Source organism: Octopus sinensis, linkage group LG2 (genome assembly GCF_006345805.1).
Source record: "Octopus sinensis linkage group LG2, ASM634580v1, whole genome shotgun sequence".
NCBI lineage: Eukaryota > Metazoa > Mollusca > Cephalopoda > Octopoda > Octopodidae > Octopus > Octopus sinensis.
The window spans coordinates 18,442,826-18,464,865 of NC_042998.1; the positions used below are offsets into that span (position 1 = coordinate 18,442,826).

Here is a 22,040-nt window from a genome sequence, read left to right on the forward strand (position 1 = left end):
ACGAATTCTACTATACGGATCAGAAACCTGGACGTTATCAAAGAAGCTTGAGAGGCGGTTGGATGGAACCTACACTCGCCTCCTTATATGAGAGCTCAAAATCTCTCGTGGAAGCGTCATCCAACCAAAATGCAAATATATGGGAAACTACCACCTGTGTCATCTCTTGTGAAAGGTAGGAGAGTCCAGTTTGCTGGACATTGTTGTAGAGCTGAAAACGAGGTAATTTCTACTCTGGAAGTCATCTACTCGCAATACCAGAGGGCGCACACTCTCCTACCCTGATGTAATCTCCAGGGATACAGGCATCCAGCAACAGGACCTCCGTAATGCTATGATGGACCGTGAAGTCTGGCGTAGCATGGTAAATTCCATTGTCTCGACCACGGTCGGACAATGATGATGATGATGAAATCATAGCGAAATCTAAAGCTGGAGAAACCGTGAGGGCAATACTATCAATTGAACACATGACTATATGCAGAAAATAACAAACAAAAAAACAGTTACGACGGATTAAGTTATACCAGTTCAGATTAGTTTAGCTTACTCTAATTCCGTAAATAAATAATAAAGAATGTTAGAATCTGTGTTCAGAAAGCTGATAAGAATATTTATACAGCAGATCCTCCCAAAATACCAAAATAGGTTAGGTAGGTAATTTCCAGCTGGAAACAAAAATGTAATTAAAAAGAATATATTTGCTATGAATCATGAAAATACGAAGCTATTAAAATGTTAATTCAATACGGATGCAGTTTCATTGAGGTAAAGAGGAAAATTAAATGTTAACATGATAATATTCCGTTATAAATAAAACATATGTGACATTAATTTCCTGGAGATAAGGGATTTTAAGCATACACAACATAACCCTTGGTTACAAGCATCTATAGTTCAAGAGGATAAAGGTTTCAAAAAATAACACAAGTAATTTTCTTAGATCATTTTACTGCAACTCACATCTGTCTGAAATTAATTCTTAGCATACACACATACTGATTAGATATTTTTAACAAAATATAAGAATTCTAGCTTTCAAAGTGCTTTTCTTTCGTTGTACATGCCTTTTATAATATCGCATGTTCAAGGGGCTAATTTGTTGACCAAAAACACTACGTGAGTGGGTTCGATTCAACGACCGACCAAAACGTTGTGTATTTGAGAGAAGCACTTAATTTTATCTATGTATTTTACTCAGCTGAAATGCCTACAAACTGAGGGCAGTGCAGATTCCTTTTTCTTAAACAGCTACATTCTGGGCGTTGCGCAAAATCAAGAATAGGCTGGCCGAGAGAGTGGAAATGTTTGCTTACGATTACATAAAACAATTATTGAAAGCACGATACATATTCCCATGCCATATTCGCTAGCATGTGACTGCTAGAATACATTCCATACGTGTTTCTAAGCCTATGTAATAATTATGCAGCAGTCGCCTTTGACTGCAAAACTAAGAAAATGGTATAAGATTTAGTAGCTCCTCATACTGATATGTGTGGAGGCACATGGCCTAGCATTTAGAGCAGCGGACTCATACTCGAGCGATCGCTGGTTCGAATCTCAGACCGGGCGATGTGTGTGTTTAGAGCGAAACACTTAAGCTCCACACGGCTCCGGCAGAAGATAATGGCGAATTTCTGACGTTTTCGCCACAACTTTCCCTCACTCTTTTCTCTTGCAGCTTACCTGCGACGGACCGGCGTCCCGTCCAGGTGGGGAACCTATACGCCAAGGAAACCGGGAAACCGGCCCTTATGAGCCAGGCGTGGCTCGACAAGGAAATACAAACATACTGATATGTCCCCTTATTCTACTTTCGTGTAGTTTTTGTTTCCAGTACATCCTACTTTCTTGTTCTAGCTCCAGTCTTTCTACTTTGCTTTTACATTTTTATTCCTATCATCGGAGCAGGGATATTCTTTCATTTGATCCCTTGTTGTGACTCTCTACAAGAAAACCTGATATCTGAATACATAAATGATAAAGAATATATTTCGCATGTTGTATTGGTAAACACACGTGAGCCAAAATAAATTAGTCAATTTAAACTATATAAAACCTCGAATGATTTTAATAATACTTCAATGAATTACTTAATATTTTTCATGATCAAAAATTTAGTAATTAAATACAATTTGCAATTGTAAATGATGCAGCTATGATAGGAAGTAAGCAAAGATTTGTATGATTTTATTCAGTTTACTAATTCTCATAATATTTGTTACATTTGAATTAATGTTATTTTATGGATAGGATACCATAAACAAATCTTCCTTTTTGTTTAATTAAATCAAGAAACGTTTATATTCCTTATCAAGATACAAATTCTCCATAAACAGAACAAAATTTCAATAATTATATTTTATAATCGTTGAATGTTTTTAGATAGCAAATATAAAACTATTGATTAATTCCTGTTAGTTTGATGCTTAAATATTTTACAGATCATAGGCATTCAATATGCATCAAATGCTATTTAGATCAAATCAAACATCCTCTTAATGCATTCATTCGTATAGTAATGTTTCTGATGTGGGGGCGCGTGGCTTAGTGGTTAGGGCATTCGGCTCATGATCGTAAGGTTGTCAGTTCGATTCCCGGCGACGCGTTGTGTCCTTGAGCAAGACACTTTATTTCACGTTGCTCCAGTCCACTCAGCTGGCAAAAATGAGTTGTACTTGTATTTCAAAGGGTCAGCCTTGTCACTCTCTGTGTCACGCTGATTATCCCCGAGAACTACGTTAAGGGTACACGTGTCTGTGGAATGCTCAGCCATTTGCACGTTAATTTCACGAGCAAGCTGTTCCGTTGATCGTATCAGCTGGGACCCTAATCGTCGTAACCGACGGAGTCTTTTTTTTTTTAAATGTTTCTGATAATGCAAAGCGCTATTTGGATAAAACAATTTCCTGGCGCAAATGTGGCAGGTTTTAGGTTCAGTTCCACGGAATGGCACCTGAGGTGTTGTACCATAGCCCCCCGGGACGACGAACTCCTTGAGCATGGATTTGATAAACAAAAATTAATATGTTTCTTTATTATCCACACAGGGCTGAACACAGACGGGACAAATTACAAAGTAGAGCTTTTCGTTTTGGGGAGAAAAAACAAACGATCAATAGGGATCGTGTATCACAGAAATGTCATGGTGTAAAGTGTAAAGGGGGACGCAGATAAGGTTTATCCGTGGAAAGAAAAGCCTACGGAAAAGACCACGGTAACTTCGGTCAATAATGTCACATGTTAACACATTAATTTGCAAGTAAATAACTCTCTGTTTTAAATTTTTCGCGTTTCATAGGATTATGCTCAAAGGGGCTTCGTCATTCATAAAAAAAAAAATAATAGAAGGCCATCTTGCTGAGACACCCTTCTGTAATGAATGACCATGGGATTGCACCTAGAAAGTTACCCTCTCAAGCACAAGTCCGGGCAAGTCGCCCATGCATACCGGCCTCCCATCTCCACGCCACCAGTGATATCCAAGGGAAAGGCAAAGGCCGATACAGCTTGGCACCTGTGACGTCGCAACTCATTTCTACAGCTGAGTGAACTGGAGCAACGTGAAATAAAGTGTCTTGCTCAAAAACACAACACGCAGCCCGGTCCAGGATTCGAACTCAAAACCTCACGATCGTAAGCTCGACGCTCTAACCACTGAGCCATGCGCCTTCAATGTAAGGCCATCTTATATACGTAAATATCTATATGGGTGAGTCTGTGTTTGTCCCCCCCACCACGGCTTGACAACTAGTATCGTTTTGTTTATGTACTCGTACCTTAGCAGGTTGGGGAAAAGAGCAACAGAATAAGTGTCAGGCATTACAAAGGAAGTATTGGAGGCGATACTTTCGATTAGAAGCTTTCAAGGAAGTTGCTAAAGCAGAGCCGTAGTCCACTGACTAAAACAAATATTTGATAAAAGAAGATAAGTTTAACTGGTTTCTATTCGTAGATTTTCGTTCACATTGGCGCAGGAGTAGGTGTGTGGTAAATAGCTTGCTTACGAACTACATGGTTCCGGGTTCAGTCCCACTGCGTGAAACCTTGGGCAAGTGTCTTCTACTATAGCCTCGGGCTGACCAAAGCCTTGTGAGTGAATTCGGTAGACAGAAACTGAAAGACGTCTGTCCTATATATATATATATATATATATGTGTGTGTACATGTTTGTGTATTTGTATTTGTGCCCGCCAACATAGTTTGACAACCAATGCTGGTGTGTTTACGTCCCCGTAACTTAGCGGATCGGCAAAAGTGACCGATAGAATAAGTACTAGGCTTATAAAGAATAAATCCTGAGGGCGATTTGCTCGTCTAAAGTCGGTGCTCCAGCACGATAGAATAAGTATAGTGCTTATTCTATCGTTTATTTTGCCGAACCGCTGTGTTACGGGGACGTAAACACACCAGCATCGGCTGTCAAGCGATGTTGGGGTGTCAAACACAGACACACAAATATATACACATACATATATATATATATATACATACATACGATGGGCTTCTTTCAGTTTCCTTCTTCCAAATCCATTCACAAGGCTTTGGTCAGCCCGAGGCTATAGTAGAAGACACTTGCCCATGGTGCCAATGCAGTAGGACTGAACCCGGAACCATGTGGTTGGTAAGCAAGCTACCTACCACACAGCCACTCCTGCGCCTAAAATTTTAAAAGTCACATCCACACCACCAATATCGTTCCTGAAAAAAAATACTACAAACCTATTAGAAATAACCATTGAATTTCATTCACATCACAAACAAATCATTTAAAACCGATAAAAGACAATATTCGATAGTGTAGGCTTAGATATAACACGTAAGACTAAAAATGAGAGATGTTTTTTTTTTCCATGGATCTGTTTTCGACTCGCTGAAGATTAACAACGTTGTAAACAAGAATAACAAAGGTAAACAAAATTGTATACGTGCGGTACTTATAGCGAAGCGGGAAGTCACGTCTGTTACGTATTTTACATTCCGCGTTGAAGAGAATTAACTTCAGCTATTTACGCTTATTATATACGCTTGAGAAAAAAAATACACGAACAGGAACGATACAATTTCACATTTCCTGTTTATTCTTAAATATAAAACATATGTGCATGGTCTACTGTTTAGAAAGTAATTTGAATATGAACCACCTTTTATTTATTTATTTATTTATTTATTTGTTTATTTGTTTATTTACTTTACATTCGTCTTCCAACTCAACTCATCATACCTATCAAACCCCGATCGTCTTCTAGATACATATTGTATACATATATTTGGTTTAGAGAAGTGTTTCTTAAACAGCGTGTAACACACGTTTTGGGTAGTTACAGAAGTTTTGTGGGGAGAATATAAATGAAAATAACACACGTATTTCCCGTCCATAACACAGTATAAATCTAATGCAACGAAGGTAGGCTATTTCTGATGTTACAAGTTCAACAAGAGGCATTTTAGTGCCAGGAGTTGAATGACACTACTCTGGAAATTGCAGGAAAAAATAAAATATTTACCCTCATACGCGCAGGCATGGCTGCGTGGTAAGAAGCTTGCTACCCAACCACATGGTTCCGGCTTCAGTCTCACTGCGTGGCATTTTGGGCAATTGTCTTCTACTATAGACTCGGGCACACCAAAGCCCTGTGAAGGGATTTGGTAGACGGAAACTGAAAGAGGCCCGTCGCATATATATATATATTATATATATATATATATATATATATATATATATATATATATGCGTGTTTGTGTGTTTATGTGTGTGTCTGTTTGTTCTCCCCACTTCCACCGCTTGGCAACCGGTGCTGGTGCGTTTATGTTCCCGTAACTTAACAGTTCGGCAAAAGAGATCGATAGTATAAGTACCAGACTGAAAAATAAAGTACTGGGGTCGATACATTCGATTATATATTCTTCAAGACCGTGCCCCAACATGGCCACAGTCACATGACTGAAACAAGTAAAAGAGTAACTGAAATTTTCAAACAGCAAACACTCTGATAATGTAGTTCCGGTTGTTCACACCAGAGGCGCTCTAACATCTCTGAACAGATGCAACGTCACCCCATGACAACCCCGCCTTGTTTCATATATCTGGGACAACATGTCCTTGTTTCAAATCAGTAGGGTGGAGTCGAAGAAGAATTGCTTAGCTTTTCTTCTATTCTTCAGATTGTTCGAACGATTTGAAGAATTATATATATAAGGAAATATTTCAATAACATGATTTGAAAACAGCTATTCAGAACTGATAATAGACAACGTTAATAGACCGAAACGTAGAGCTATTGTCAACGCAGCACATAGAAATTATTTAGTTATATAAGTTGGATAATATCGCTAATGAAAAGTATAAAAAAGAGAAATGATCTGATACTATAAATTAGCTAAATTGATTGTTCTTGTTTCTATCAATATGATAAATTCAGAATAGTAAAACTGATGATCTTGCGCTCTATTGTTCAATATTTCAAAAAATCAATAATCTGGTGAACTCTATCTCTTCTCTCTTAAACGTAATTTCATAATTTATAAATGATGCCAGTCATACAATATGATAGATAAGCTTTATACTCACACAGCAGTTTTTCTTTGGTAGCTGAAAAAAGATTGAAAAGAATATTATTATCATCATCGAAATCATCGTTATTAACATCAATATCAAAACTATTTAAAATCATCATCATCGTCATCATTAACATCAAAACTAAAAAAACATCATCATCATCATTATTATTAGTATTATTATTATTATTGTTCAGTAGCTTTATTTTTTATAGCGTGCTTTCACTTCCCTACCGAGCGCAGCTCTGTGTGCATTGGGTATGTGCTGTGGTTTGTTGTGATGCTCTGATGGTTATTGTATTGAAAGTGTTCTGCGTAGGATGTGTGCAGTGCCCAGTAGTGCAATTTTCTGTATGTTATATGTGCTTGTAAGTCCTGGTGTTTTATTATTATTATTATTATTATCATTATTATTATTATTGAGTGAGAAAGTGCATGCTATCAAAGTGACACTGTGATAAAATAACTACCCGTCTGATAAGGGTACACTAGGCACATGCATCACAACCAAATGTGCGCGACATGGTGATCTCATATCAAGATAAATAGCGCATATCCTTGCAGGTGAGGCCCAGTTAGAATATTCTTCTGGTCGAGTAGCCCATCCCGCTCAAAAGGTCCATGAATAAGGATTGTTTAAGGATGTTGAACGAACCACCCATGTTTCCGATGATGAATTATCAAAACCTACAAGAATTCCTTTCAACACACACGGCTTATTATTATTATTATTTTGTGTTTGACTTTTGCTTTACATTTGTACAAGTTAGCTGCAAGTCTCACCCAAAGACTTCAAGAGCCAACAAGTTAGAAGTTCATGTTCGTGTTATGCCTAGGGCGTCATATGTTTGGTTTTGCACAAAGTATTGTTCTAGAGAATGTTTAAGAAAACATGAATATTATGAGTTTCTTTTAAAGTTTGATATTGCATCGACAGTATTTTACGTAGCATATGGGCAGTTCTCATGACCACTATCTTTTGAATTTCTGCCATTTGTGGGGTTTCCTGGTATGAGAGCTAGGTAGCACTCAGCCACTTTTGCTATCATTACTAGGGCACCTGTGACAACAGGCATTGTTTTAATCCTCAGGTTCCACATTTTGCCAATTTCTATTTCAAGATCTTTATATTCGCTCAGTTTTTGGTAGGTCTTGACAGATACGTTTATATCGATTGGGACAATCATATCAATGAGGAGACAAGATTTCTGTCTGAAGAATTTTCAATATAATGCCTGGCCTATTTGCATCTATCTTTCTGTCAGTTTGAATGGTGAAGTTCCAGTAGAGTGAGATGCGATCATGTTCAAGCACTAGAGGGTTTTTTGTTTCCACCAGTTTTTTTATCATGGGACAGGTCCACGTTTTTGCAAATCACCCAGTGAATATATTGTGCAGCTGTATCATGCCTATTGAGATACTCTGTAGGCGCAAGAAGACTACACATAGTGACAATATGATCAAAGGTTTCATTTTGTTGTTGACATACACATGTTGGGAAGCTGTTGTTCTTTAATATGTTGGCCTGTTAGTTTCTTTTAGGTAGGCATTGATCTTGAACTGCTATGATAAACCCTTCTGAATTTAAGCTAGAAGACATCAACTATTAATGTGTAAGGGCTTTGTCAACGTCGGCATTATTAGCTCTATTTCTTCTTCTTCTTATTATTATTATTATTATTATTACCATTATTATCATTATTATTATTATTATTATTATTATTATCATTATTATTATTATTACCATTATTATCATCATTATTATTATTATTATTATTATCATTATTATCATCATTATTATTATAATTATTATTATTATTATTAGTAGTAGTAGTAGTGGTGGTGGTGGTGGTAGTAGTAGTAGTAGTAGTAGTAGTAGTAGTAGTAGTAGTAGTAGTAGTAGTAGTAGTATCTTCATCATCATCTTTACATATAATTAAGCAAGTGAGGGCAATTTTCTTCGCAACAAGTAGCTTGCTGACTCCATGTACCTACAAACACTATGATCCTTCCACTCCCTAATAAACAAGCTGTTTGTGTTTGTGCCGTATTGATTTCAATACCCAGCTTCTACACCCTCCTTCTGCACGAGTAGGCATCACCGTCTGTGGGACAAATACGCTCACAGTGATCATCGAACCCCAAGGTATTTTCAAGAACTATCAAAGTGAGAGCGTAAAAAAAATTGGCCGTGTTTGTGGCCGTGCTCGTGGCCGTTGCAGTGCTTGTCGTGGAGACGGTCGTACTCGTGTGCCATCTTGCCTGAGGAATACAAAGGCAAGGAAGAATGTAATTCCTCTAAACTTGATCTGAGTTTTTATAAACCCTTGCAGAAAGCGTTAATGAAAGCCTGGCTGAAAGGTGTCTTAACAGACATAGAGGATTTATTAGTGTGAATCTGGACGTCAGAATTGCTGAATTATTATGAACGCAGAGAAAAATAATGTTCCGTACTCACGCTTATATACTTATCGTACGATACATGGATGGACACAATATAACAGTAAGAAAACACGAGGTTAGTATTAATGTGATAAGATATGACATGTGGTTATATAAGAGCTGTATACACAAGCAAGTCGTAATGAACTTCGAAGACCATCAAATGAGATATGACGAAGGAATACCATACCGACGTTTCAGAGAAAAAAGCAGAAGTAGAGGTACGAGGTGGAAAAAAACAGTTGTTCCGTGTGTAGCTGTACACGCATCACCCACCAAACACACACACACACTACGTGTGCACACACACACTAACACATATATACACACATCTTTAAGGCGGCGAGCTGGCAGAATCGTTAGCACGCCGGGCGAAATGCGTAGCCGTATTTCGTCTGCCGCTATGTTCTGAGTTCAACTTCCGCTGAGGCCAACTAGCCTTTCATCCTTTCGGGGTTGATAAATTAAGTACCAGTTACACACTGGGGTCGATGTAGTCGTCTTAATCCCTTTGTCTGTCCTTGTTAGTCCTCTCTGTGTTTAGCCCCTTGTAGGTAGTAAAGAAATAGGTATTTCGTCTGCCGCTACGTTCTGAGTTCAAATTCCGTTGAGGTCGACTTTGCCTTTCATCCTTTCGGGGTCGATAAATTAAGTACTAGTTACGCACTGGGGTCGATGTAATCGTCTTAATCCGTTTGTCTGTCATTGGTTGTCCTCTCTATGTTTAGCCCCTTGTGGGTAGTAAAGCAACACATCTGTTGCTATTTTAAAGATTCAGTCGAAACTCAGTTGAATTGGCACACAATGTATAGGATATGTAAAGACAAAGTATATTTCGAAATTTGCACAGAATTTTCAATGAAGCGGTCGAGTTTTGATGTAATGCAGATTTTATACTCTTCCTACCACTAACATCACAAACATCACAAGATAAATATAAAAGGAAACAAAATGTCGAAAATTCTCTCTTTGAATTCAAATTGTAAGAGACGAAAAGCCTTGTAGTTAGGAGCTTAAATTTTATTGTCAACACAATGTTATAGGTGTTATTTTTATGACCAACACACTGCTTAAGAAGATATGCAAATACTAATATTTGTTCAACATAGAGATTGTTGAAATACATGTAAATGTAAATAATTAAACATTACAAAAATATTGTAAAATTTATTGGGGAATATTTTTCGCATAACATTTGGAGTAATCTCGTACGTACGTGTATGTGGGTATGTGTTTGTGTTGGTACGTCTACGCGTATTTATAAGTTAGTGTGTGTGATAACGTGCACGTATATATAGCAATAAAACTGTCTGTTTGTGTGTGTAGGTGTGTATGTGTGCGTGCGCTTATATACGAAATCATTAAGGTATGCAAACGTTAAATAAACATCCATAATTATTTTCAAAATGAGTACACACAAATCAGTCCCAAAGAACCTTGCGAAATTTATGCTGAAAAAGTTTTAATTTTAAACACCAGTAATATATGAATACTGAAGATTATATTTCAAAGGAAAATATATTAAGGACAGACATAGATGTCATATGATATGCATTATTCGTTTCACTGACGAAAACACTTAAAAATTTATGAATGTAATTAACTCTTCAGAAGATGATTCTCTCCCTACCAAGAGAAATAAACAAGCACTTCACAAACAGCTTAAAATACTATTAAAAGTTTTAAACGATTCTCTAACGAATCTCCGGTAACAGCCCCGGATATGCATGCCTGAGATTACTAAGCGTTTAGAACGGAATACATGTCCAATACCTGTCACTCGGAATGGTTAGAATAAAGCTGCGTAACAGCAGAGCTGGAAAATAGGCTATGAGGTAAATGCTGTTGTCATTGTACAGTGTATTCAATAGTTATTTTTGAAAGGATCACAAATCACAGTATGATTTGTGTTTTTGAAGAGAAGAAAATAACTTAGGTTTGTTCGTAAACAACATATTAATTTCTACGTATATTGCAACTTTAGTCTGTTCTTTTATTTCGGCACAGTTAATAAAATCTGGACAATAATGAATCCCTGTTAGTGAAATACGTTTTTCGTGTATATTTTAGGCATCCTTCTTTCCTGTAGTTCTCTGATATAAAAAAATATATAAATTGACTTATGAGAAGGAAATGCCCTTCCTTCCTTTCTTCAATACACTGATAGATTACACACATACACACACATGCATACATACACATCACACATACACACACACATACATACATATATATATATATGAAAAAACAAGTCAAAAATAGAAAATGCTAAAATAATTTTATAGTGAACATTTCAGTACCGGTTTCGGTCATTTTGAGACCTTTTCAACTGTAACGATTAAATAATTAAATTTAGAAAAATTAGAAGAAAAGTTTTTTTAAAGGAATATTTCTATAGTAGTGTTCAGATATAAGTGGCATTCTGCCTTTCTCTGACTCCCTTGTTTGCACTTGTGTGTTCGAGGTCGTTGTGAGTTCTTGGTAGGGTAGTAGAGAAAGAGGGCTGGTGAGGAAAGGGGGTGGGAGAATCTGGGAGTGCCCTGATGGTCGTATTTTGAATGGTCAGTGGCGGCTGGCAGTCTCAGTTCAATTCAGGAGAATATTTATATTGACAGACTTGTTTATAGAATTAGCGTAGGTGTTATACTAAAAAACATTAGTGACAAAGTTAAGGGGTAGGGGGTGGAGAAGTAGAAGAAGAAGAAGAAGAAGAAGAAGGAGAAGGAGAAGATGACGATGATGGTGATGGTGGTGATGATTATGACGACGATGATGATGATAATGATGATGATGAAGAAGAAGAAGAAGAAGGAGGAGAAGGAGAAGATGCTGGTGATGATGGTGGTGATGATGATGACGACGATGATGATGATAATGATGATGATGATGAAGAAGAGGAAGAAGAAGAAGAAGAAGAAAAAAACAGAGAAGGGAGAATATGAATGGGTGTAAATATAGCTATGAAGGGGCTGATTAGTAATGGATTCTATGGAGTGTAATATTTGTGTGTGTATATATATTTTTCTTTTATTCTAAAGTTGAGGTATATTAATTGTTTGTCGTAGACCCGTTAAGAAGTGGCTTGTATTTTGTAATAAAGAGATTTTCTTTACTTATTCGTTGTCTCGAGGTTGTATCGTCCCTAAATTGGTAGAGGGGGAAAATTCTGAAGTTTGGTGTTTTTTTTGTTGGCGCAAGTATCTATGTGTTGGCTAAAAGCTATTTTTCTGTTTTGGGGAATTTTTATCTGGGATCTGTGCAGGGCCATTCGTTTACGCAAACCATTTTTTGTTTGGCCTATGTACTGCTCTTGACACCCGGAGCAGGTTAGTGAGTATATTAGGTTCTCCGAAGCACATGTGAAGTTGCTTTTCACTGTAAACCGTTGTCCCTGTTTGAAGGAGAACTCTGATCCCTCAATAAGATAGTCGCATATCCCGCAATTGGGTCTTCCACATTTTTTTACTGTCGGCTTCTGTGTTGAAGAGTGAATTCGGGCTTGTGTAAGGAGACTTTTCATGGATCTAGGCTGTCTTTTGCTTTTTATGATCGTGTGTGTTTGGAGGATTGTGTTCATTCTGTGGTCTTTTTTTAGGAGGGGTATGTTGTGGAGGATGGTGTCGAAGGCTTCGTTATTGAGAGGGTTGTGTGTGGAGATGTATATTTATATATATATTTATATATATACGTGTGTGCGTGTGTATACGTGTATATATATAGGTATGTATTTGTATATATATATGTACAGATAAATATATATAAGTGTGTATATATATATGTATACAGATATATATATATAGGAGTATATATATATATATATATATATATATATATATATATATATATATATATATATATATATATATAGGAGTATACGTATGTATGTATATATATATATATATATATAGGAGTATACGTATGTATGTATATATATATATATATATATATATATATATATATATATATATATATATATACTCGTACGCATATACACACACACACATACATACATTTACATACGCATGTGGAGGAGTGTGTATAAATCCATGCATAGCCTAGATTCACGTGCACGCATGCACAAACCTGCGATTAAAAACCACGAATGATGGTCTATAAATTTTTCAGTATTAACAATTGGAATGTTTTCTATGTTGAAATAATTACTTACGAGAACTCTTATCATACTTTTTTACGTCGTTCTTATCAGAAAATTCCCCGCTATCTTAATGAAAAGGCACAGGTTTTATTTCGCTTGTCAGCAATCTTCAATTGTCGTTGCATTTAAAAGATATCTGCATGCTTCGAGATAAATTGTTCAGCTGCATAATGTATGTTAAACGGCACTTATGCTGCGAAACCCTACATTGTTAATGCGTTTATTGCACCATTAATATCGATTTGCGAGGATATTTTTGCTAAAGATTTATGTTCAGGAGCAAATAAGAAACCATCCGAAAGACTTTAATGAAACTTGCCTACTGGTTACGTCATTTTGAGCTTCTAATATTCCTCTCAGTACGACACAGTTGGTTATAATCAACACGGTCACAACAACCAAATATCTTCCTTATTTTATGCTACCATCAGTACCATATGGTATGCTGCCATAAAAACATTGCTACAAAAATGAATTATGGTCGTACATAGATTGATTCTGATCACGACCGATCAATGGCAGATAGCAAGATATATATTTTTTCTATTATATCTGACATATCAAGTCCACGTATGTGCATCTACAATGTCTTTTGTAGTCTGGATAGTTTCCTTCAAGGAATACCAGGTAAGCCACCCATAATTGGATGCAACTCACCCAACAAAAACTCACTACTTGAATGGACCATAAACAAAACTTGACTTAAATAGGATTTAGATAATCCTACCAGGTGGTGTTATCAAGTTAGACATGGCCTGGACCAATCTTTGGTCGAAACATATCTACGTTTATCTAAGTTTATTGCTGAAATATCAAATTAAGTATTCCTAACATAATAAAAAATTAGATGACCTAGTCAGAGTTACACTGTGTCTTAGGAGACAAGATCATCAACATGCTCAGCTTCTTGAAGCTGATCATAATCAGCATCTTCGCCAAGTCCACCATCTTAAATAATATTGTCTAGGTCTACTTGACAAGCGTTTTAAAACATCTTTTAGCTATATCAGAAATATGGTCAACACAATCAAAATCCACCAAATACAAATACAGAATATGAGTATTTATACAGCTTACTTGAAACTCAGAGAAACGATAGAGTTTAAATGAATATGATTAAATGTTTCCATTACATACATACCAGACTATACGTTTCAAAACATTTCAAGTATCCACATTTTCATCGCACTATACGACAATTCAACATATGTTTGTTCCAACTGTTACAGTTATCAGGAATCTTTATAAGTCTCAGTCCACCTGATACAACTAACCTCTAAATCTCCTGAAAATCCAAGTTATTAGTTTTGAATATGGAAAGGTTTTCTTTCCAAAATACGTTTAAGGTAAAGAAAAGTTCTGGCTGTGACACCACTGAAATAGTTCTTTTCGGGCAAAGCTGACCTGCACCCAGAGAAATAGAGTGAAGAATAATAAGAGTGTAAAATGTATCCAGTGTTTTATACTAAACGCAAACAATTCATTACATCATGTGGGAGTCGGTCGCATGTTTTTTTTCCAGATAGGCGGATCAGAGCATATATGGCATCCTCTATAAAAGAGGTACAAGTTGTACATATTTCACTGGCCAATATTTAAAGGCGGCGAGCTGACAGATTCGTTAGATTGTAGGGCAAAATATTCGGTGGCATTTTGTGTTCTAAGTTCATGTTTTAAGTTCAAATTCCGCAGAGTCCGACTGCTTTTATTTTAAGGGGTCGATAAAATAAAAGCCAGTTGAACACTGGGTCAACATAATCGACTTACCAACAGCCACAAAAATGCTGTCCGTGTGATAAAAATTTGAAAACAATATTTATTGGCTGTTCTTATCTATTTAGTCCATGGAAAATTAGTAATATCCATAGTCCTTGCAGTTATATCCCCACCGAAGGTATCCAAACTGCTCACGTTAATTTTTCTCATTTGGAATTTGATGTATTTTTGTGAAATTGTGGGAAGAGAATGTCGTCCGGCGAATTGTCCTCGTAATGAGTCGGAGCAGGGTTTACAAGGGAATAAAGAATACGTAAAAGAGGAATTACGATATAGTATAACGATTAAGTGTGGAGTTGACGCATGTGTGGTTTATTGCTTCCTTGTTTCAGGCGGTAAAACTACTGCTTTCGATATTGAAGTTCCATCAATATTTTACTAGCTCTAGGTCACTGACAGAATGTTTACTGCAATTTAAAATCGAAATATTCTGGAATTCAATTACAAATGGTACATAATATATTATTTCAAATCATGCATGATACATGAATATTTTTTATTGGCATTGTATCCATCTTCAGAGAGAAATTACTGCAATATTTATTGTATTTAAATATCAAATATTGGTAATAGCTAACCTAATTTTCGGGCAGATATCTGACACAAACATATCTGAATAGTATTTTATTACGCATCAGTGCCATTAATAAAGATAATATGTATCATTAGAATGCATTGTTTGCAAGAATTGCAGCAACGCAAAGATTATAGTCGATACCCCCTCGAGGATCCCACTCTGGCACCGGCTTCACAATTATTAACATCATGATTGGCTCCAGTTGATTCGAATCAAATTTTGTTGTCAGAAACCTCGTAAACAAGACAATATTACAATTCTAAGTAAATTGGATGCTGGATTTGCAGCTCACAGTTCCAGCTATTATGTATCCTGCATGATTGATGTGCATTTCATTAACATGTACTCCCCATACTTCGAAATCACAAATCCCCGTCACCAGCTTCTATGGAGATAGAATTAATGGCAGCAGCAAATATAATAACAGTAGCAGTAATATCTATCCATACAACAAAAATTAGCAACATTAGACAACCCAATATTTGTTTCTTGAACGCAGGAAACCAGGTTACCCGAGACTCTATAACAAGTAGCTGCCTCCAACAAATTTGCAACAAGAACAACTGCACCTAATAAAGTCAGATAAAACTGCTTATAGTTCTATTGACTTCACTTATACTTTTTTGTAATGCTTCCTACACGCGAATTATCGATTACTAATAGTCACAAATTTTGTTTCTTTTTCATCATCTGACTGACGTTGCAGTTCACCTACTTCATATGTCCATTACGCGACTATTAATCAATCGATAATTGATTTTGATTTTGCAAAAAAAAAAAAGAAGAAAAATATCCCTTTACGACTCAGGCGCCAATATAGAAGTGATGACATGAGATCCAATAGATCTTAATGATTTTTATGAGAAATATATATACATTTCAGGAGTGACATTGCTTTGAGTTAGCGAGCATACTTACTCAAACACACACACACGCACACACGCACACACTGTTCAAACACATATTTATATATACTGTCACATCCATCTAAATACATTAAGCAAATTACTGTCTCTTTTGTTTTCTTTCTTTTCACATCTCCTTAACTTATTCTCATTCATTCACCAACAGCAAGAAGGCAAAAATCATACTATTACTAGTTTGTCTCAAGATGGCGGATGGTTTTCTGTGCAGGTTTTAGCAATCCATTTGGTATTGCTATTCACCTTAAGGTGACAGAAAGTTTCATAGATACGTTGTTCAGGAGGATTTTGATTTCGCATAATTCGCGTGTATCAAGTAATAGACTTGATACAATGTAGTGTGGGTTCATTTATTATATTAGGTTGTCCGGAAAGTTCGTGCCGATTTTTAAAGGAAAGTAAAAGGTCACTATATACTTGCCATTACATTTTAATCAACCAAATATGAACCATTTTGTTGCACAATGCGTCTCTATCTTTACTTTAACTTGAAAATCCTCTCTTCCCAGAATTGAGGTGATTTCATGACAAATAATTCAGCAAGGTAGCTTTTTACGCCATCCATGGAATTGAAACTTTTACCATTAATACTATTCTGCAGAGACCTGAATAACTAGAAACCCGAAGGAGCAATATCTAGTGAATATGGAGGGTGACTAACACATCCCAGTCGAGCTGCAGCAATTTTTGTCTGGCTCCCAAATCATCAAGTGCCGAAAATGAGCTTTCTTATCTTCCTTTATAAAGAGGTACAGAATTAACACAGGTTATAGGAACATAAACCTTCTTCCACGAAAAGATAGGTTAAACTGTGCTCTAAATAGAGATGTAGTCAAATCCTATTTTATGGACTCAACCATGTTCTAAAATAAGTCGAAATGTAAGCTACTATAAATCGGCATGAACTTCTGGGCAACCCAATACATAGCGTAGATATAACAACCGGAGATCACATCAGCCTTAGACTGACCACCAGTAAAGTTTTACTGATCAGAATAATTATACATTTCTTTCGAGAAAAATCCAGTAAGTGCCACTATTTAATCTTTTTTAATTTAAATTACTATCTAAGCCTGAACAAATATACTTTGCCAAAGAATGTAGTTTTGGTAATAATTTATTTATGAGTAACTGCCAAAACCTTGATGATTGTTAAATGTATCAACTACCAAGATTTCAGTTTTGTGGTGTTTACAAGTTGTGTGTAAATACATATGCTATTATGAACAGGTGACCATGCATGTGTATATATATATATATATATATATATATATATATATATCGATGTCTATGTGTTCGCAAGAGGGAGACACACAGAAAGCGTGAGACAAGAATAGATAAATGGAGAGAGAATGATAGAAGGATACTGAGAAAAAAGAGAGAGGAAGAGATAAATGTGTATAATTACAAAACAGGATTTACTTTCGTCCTATTGAGACCCTACTATCACTTTCTGACCCATCAACGACCACTTAGACAACCAAAGAAGGGCTCAGATGTTGAAGTTAAAATGAAAGACGATGAAATGGTTCGCTGGACTAAGTGAATAAAGCGCCCTTACTTCTAACAATGTTATCGATTGTTTTATCTTTGAAGACAATTTAAGGAAGACCGTTGTTTTACAGGCATAATGATTGGCACTTAACTCAATAGACACCTGAACACTTAATGGAATCTTGGTCATTCGTAATTAAATACACTCATTAGGAATTTGTCAGTGAAAATATCTGGCATTGATATTGAATATTAGTAATATATTCAAAACTAACCAGGAACCGTATAACAAGATGTGTAAGAACATACATCAATAAAGAAACCAAAATCCAACAAATACTGTCATTATTATAATATGATTCTAAGAAACGATTCCCGGCCTTGCTATACATACATACATACATACATACATACATACATACATACATACATACATACATACATACATACATATACATACATGCATATATACATACATGCATACATACATACATACATACATACATACATACATACATACATACATGCATACATACAAACATGTATACATGCATATACTAACATACCTAGAGACAGTGTATGTGTGTGTGTGCATACATATATATATATATATATATATTTGTATGTGTGTGTATGCATATCAATGCATATATGTGTGAATATAGAAATGTATATAAGCAACGATGCATATATGTATGTGTGTTTACGTTTGCATGTATACATGTATTTGTGGGTGCGGTATGTATATAATGCCTGCCTTGTATGTAAGATACTTATGACGCCAGTTGTTCTTTCCGCTTTTATTTCTTAACTACTTCAACGGGCTCTTGTAAAACACATACCGTTTCTATACAGATTTCGTTTCCCAATATCTTCCAATCATACATAAATACTATGCACATTCACATCGTCTTATTTTACACATACGCATACAAACACATACAAAGATATATACACATATACGCGTAAACTTTCTTACACACACACAAACACAAACTTATGAATATAATTTTAAAGTATTTATGTGTATATATACATATACATATGCATATATATATATATATATATAGACATACAAATATGCACATATATATCGAAGCATATATACATGTATACTCAGGCATATACATACACACATAAATATATAGACATACATAAATACGCACGCATATATATATATATATATATATATATATCCTTTATTTATATCCTTTACATCTCCTTATATCCCTTTATATCTTTATACTCTACATTTTTATATTTTTCTATACTTACACTTTTTATACATTTTTTATCCCTCGTCCTGAATTCTCGCCCCTCCATCTTCACGTCTATATATGTATTTATTTATTTACATTACTTCAACATCCAAATTTCCTCATTCTACATTGAGAGAAGAAAGAGATGGACGCTTCAATTCTATGCTGCTGTCGCATTATGTCGTACGCGAATGAGAGGATTTGCATCCCCAACCAAGAATTTTTGATGTAACACATGTCCTTGTGGAAGCTGTTGTGCGCGGCTGAAGAAGGCCACAGACATACATTATACATTGTTATAAATCTGTCTAATAAAGGCCCAAAACATATGTACCGCCGAATCCTTCGCATCATGTTTTTATTTTGATCAATATATATATATATATATATATATATATATATAGTTAAGTTACGTTTTTGGCTCAAAAAGCAAAAAGCAAGAACATGTAGGGGAACATGGAGTTATGCAAAGAGTTCTGGCCATTTCTGGTCAAGAGAGCTTATTCCACAGATCCGCAACCTGGACGGAGAAAGCCTCTCTCCTTCGATTGAGATGAAATCGTCGCAGATAGAGCTTTTCGGAGTAACCCCGCAGCCTACGCTCTGGAGCAGGAGTGAAGAACAGCTCTTTCCAGAGGTTACACTTTCCGCTTATGATGTTGTAATGCATATATACTGTATTTCGTCGTCGTCATCTGTCGTGCGCCTGCAGAGCATTGACGAGACTACAACTGCCTTGATATTGTCGATCCAGTGGGTTCTTTGCCTGCTTCTTGATTCTCTACCTTCCACTTTTCCTTCCACGATAATGCTTCCCTATCTTCTGCTTATTCGTATACGGTCATAATGGATAAGCTTTGGTGTTTTTGCACAATGTTCAGGAGTTGTGTTTCGCCTATTTCTTGTAACACACCCAACCGTATACCCAATGATCCTTGTAAGAAACTCGTAACATTTGCCTGTACATCCACATTTCAAATGCATTGATTATATTCTCTTCAACATTTTTCCGAGTGCACGCTTCATAACCATAAATGCCTTCTGGCCAAATGATCGCTAGCGCTAGCCTTGTTTTAAACTTAGCTGGATCACTTTTGCGACATCAGATATTATTAAGGTTTTCCATGGACGCTGTTGCTATGGTTAATTGTGCCCTATTTTCTATCAACGGTTTAGGCCCCGGGATACACGTACAATCTAACATGTTTGAACCTCTGTCTGTTTAGGTTGCTGTTAACATTTGACTTTCTCTTTTTCAACAACCATGATTTTTGGTTCTTATGGTTGAGATAAAAACTATGCGTAATTGATACCTTCTCGACTCTTTCATTTCTTGTAGTCCGGTTTCAGTCTTATCAAGTACAGAAAGTAAAGTACTTTTGGTCAATATACAAGAATTATGATCTATTCCTTGAATGAGAAATAGCTAAAGTACCGGCTGTCTTTAGATGGCACAAGAAATCATCTGCACAAAACCCAAACAATTTTAGAAAAAACAAGAGCGCGCATTCTTACACATTTCCTTGGCTACTTTAAATACAGAAAGAGTTTTGACACTGTAAACTGGAGCCTCATGTCTATTCTCGGTCTCCGAACATATCATTAGGTTCATGAAGATTCTTCATACTCAGCAAGTGCCTGCATTCGAGTAAATAATGACAACACAGTAACGTTCATAAGCGTGAAAGGAGTTCCTTTTTGGTTGCATTTTTTCTCCATACTTCTTGAACGTCTAAACTGAGTGAATAATGTAAAAAGCAATATCAGAAGATACCATGAAAATTCATGATTCGTATATTTCTCTATATTGTATTTGCTAGTCAAAATATTTATTTTACTTAAAATAAGAAATTTCTCTCGTTGATTTGGTTGATTACGACCAAATACTTCTCCATTTTTCTTCATTCATAGTTGCTCCCTTTTCCCCGTACTCCTTACAACTCCTAGCTGCTCCATAGAATCACTCTTCATCACTCTTGCTCTAAATTTTTTGTGCATCAGTAGCGAAATAACGGAGTTATTCCATACAGGGTCAAAGCTAGTTGTATCATTCTGCTTTTAATGGGAATTGTTAATGTTGGTTTCAAATTTTGGCACAAGGTCAGAAGTATGGGGAGAAGGGATTACGGTGACCTGGGTGCTCTAATGGTACTTATTTGATCGACCTCGAGAGAATGAAAGTCAAAGTCGACTTCATTGGAATTCGAACTCAGAATGTCAAAACGGACAAAATGTCTTTAAATATTTTACCCCGCGTACTAAAGAGTCTGCCAGATAGCCTCACCAGCAGTTTACCAGAGTGGATAAGTCGATTATGACGACCCCAGTGCTCTGCCGTTACTTATTCTATCGACCCCGAGAGGATGAAAGAAAAATCGACCTCGAAGAATTCTGAAATCAGAACGTGAATTCGGATGAAATGCCGCCAAGCATTTTGCCTGACGTGCTAATGAGACTGCCAGATAGCGTCCCTGCCAACTGCTAATAATTACCGCAAATTCTAATTAGAATATGTTGTAAACTCTTGTCTTATATCTTAATTAACATAAAACATTTCAATATAAAATATCCTATTTTCATTCAAGTTCAAGGAAATTGATGTGGATTATTTCCGGAAGATAGAATTATCTCCCCTGAAGTTCTATAAATATGAAAGAATATCAGATATATTGCGATTAATAGCAATTATTGATATTACATTATTGCGAAAAATTGTGTACTTATACAATAAATTTGGAGTGACACATTAAAGCTAAAATTCTTTATGATTTTCTGCGAAGAATCGCGGAATAATACGAAACCTGCAGCATCAAATATCTTTCATCAGTCATCATATAGTAGGCACATAAATA

General features: G+C 36.0%; 1 protein-coding gene across 3 annotated transcripts in view; it reads right to left on the reverse strand.

The window, feature by feature from the left end:
• Positions 1 to 22,040, reverse strand: part of LOC115232411 (5-hydroxytryptamine receptor 1) — a 290,895-nt gene that overhangs the window by 98,256 nt on the left and 170,599 nt on the right. For 2 of the 3 annotated variants that reach the window (XR_005003246.1, XM_036511703.1), the window contains exon 5: positions 6,575 to 6,595. The exons of the other annotated variant lie outside the window; for it this stretch is intronic. The gene's annotated coding sequence lies outside the window, so the exon portion shown is untranslated. The remainder of the gene's footprint in view (positions 1 to 6,574; positions 6,596 to 22,040) is intronic. 3 annotated transcript variants of the gene reach the window in all.